The sequence below is a fragment of the Sinocyclocheilus grahami genome, unplaced genomic scaffold, assembly GCF_001515645.1.
Source record: "Sinocyclocheilus grahami isolate Dianchi unplaced genomic scaffold, SAMN03320097.WGS_v1.1 scaffold1042.1, whole genome shotgun sequence".
Taxonomy (NCBI): Eukaryota; Metazoa; Chordata; class Actinopteri; order Cypriniformes; family Cyprinidae; genus Sinocyclocheilus; species Sinocyclocheilus grahami.
In genome coordinates, this window is record NW_015506221.1 from 355,908 (window position 1) to 357,462 (window position 1,555).

Below are 1,555 nucleotides of genomic sequence, written 5' to 3' on the forward strand. Positions count from 1 at the left end.
TGTCATACACCGATCGGTCTGCACACGCAAACAAAGCCAAAACCTAGATATTTTAGGCAATATAGAAATCCTGGCCAGGGCGCGTCCTGGGAAAATGGCACGTATGGTCACCCTACTAATAGTGCTGTTGTTTTTAGCTGTTAGGCTGTTTGTAGTTAATTTGTAACTATGAAAAAAGTCTTACAAACATTGTTTATTTTAAAGTGTTTATTTATTTCACTACTCACTGCTGTGTGCTCTTGGATGGGTTAAATGCAGAGCACAAATTGCGAGTATGGGACACCATACTTGGCTACACGTCACATCATACTTCCTCATACATACTTCCTTTTTAATGCCCAAAGTATACTTCAGTTTTGACACGAATGCTAGCGTACACTGTAGCAGAACACACAAACTTTCAAAGTAATACTCAAGTAGTTGCATTTCCAATAGTTTGTTGTTCAATCTCAGTGGGTCAGTGTTGCCACCTTATGGACAAACTACCTAGCACAAAAAAAATTCATCTGGGTATGTGTGATTGCGTACTCTGCTAATGACAATATTTACATCATTATGTTATGATTAGGTAGTTTACATCAAATTACATCAGCATACATGTAAAATCCAAAGTATACTTGCTTAATGCTTAAGACCTCGTGTGAGACTCACAATATTTGAGTACATAAATCCTTTAAAGCACTCTGAAATGGCTTCCATTATTGCATGGATTGCTGTAATAATATATTTGTCATCCTGCAGCATGATTGGGTGAATGACTACCACAGGAAATGCCGGAAGATGGTTGGGGCTTACACAAGCATTCATTTACATTGTAAGAAAAAGAGCAGCATGAACATTCTGATAAACGTCTCTTTTTAAATCACATCACATGATGGTGTGCAAACTGTTCCTTAAATACTACCTTTCTACAGTTGCATGTAAAACATGGGCGGGGCTAGGATAATGTTGGGGTCGTTGGCGTAGTCCTGCAGTGGGAGTGGGGTGTGTATGGACACTGTGTGAGGGGGGATCCTGTCCTCGTGTCCCACAGGCAGAGGGTTGGTGTAGATGTAGTGGATGTGCGAGTTGTCCTTCAGCCCTTCCTGTCTTCTGAACAGGGCGAGCGGGTTACGACAACTATGGGTTTTCCTCACACACATAACACCCACTGGCTCTTCAGGAACCTCGCAGGCCACAGCGCTCTCATAGACGCGTACCCGCTTACACTTCCTGTGACACAAAGATACGTACCATTACAGCTATTAGACACACTTTTGGATCCAATAAGATGGTCTAGACCAAATAAGACAGCTATATACGGAGTCCTATAAGGGACCTGGTGATGGAAAGAAAAATATTTCAATGCTTTTGCATTCTCTAGCAAAACTTTGGAAATTCTTGAGAAACTTTGCAATCGCATGCACTCAAAACGTTTACATTCTCTTGCAAAAGTACTGCGCTTTTGTGGAAAACTTTGCTTTTGCTCACAAAAGTTTTGCGTTTTCCCTGTGAAACTTTGCGTCCTCTCGCAAAAGTATTTAGTTCCTCTGAAAAACTTGACTTTGCTCACAAA

General features: G+C 41.0%; 1 pseudogene; it reads left to right on the top strand.

Moving 5' to 3' along the window:
- Positions 1–861, top strand: part of LOC107566032 (xaa-Pro aminopeptidase 1-like) — an 18,494-nt pseudogene extending 17,633 nt beyond the window's left edge.
- The last annotated feature ends 694 nt before the right edge of the window (positions 862–1,555 follow it).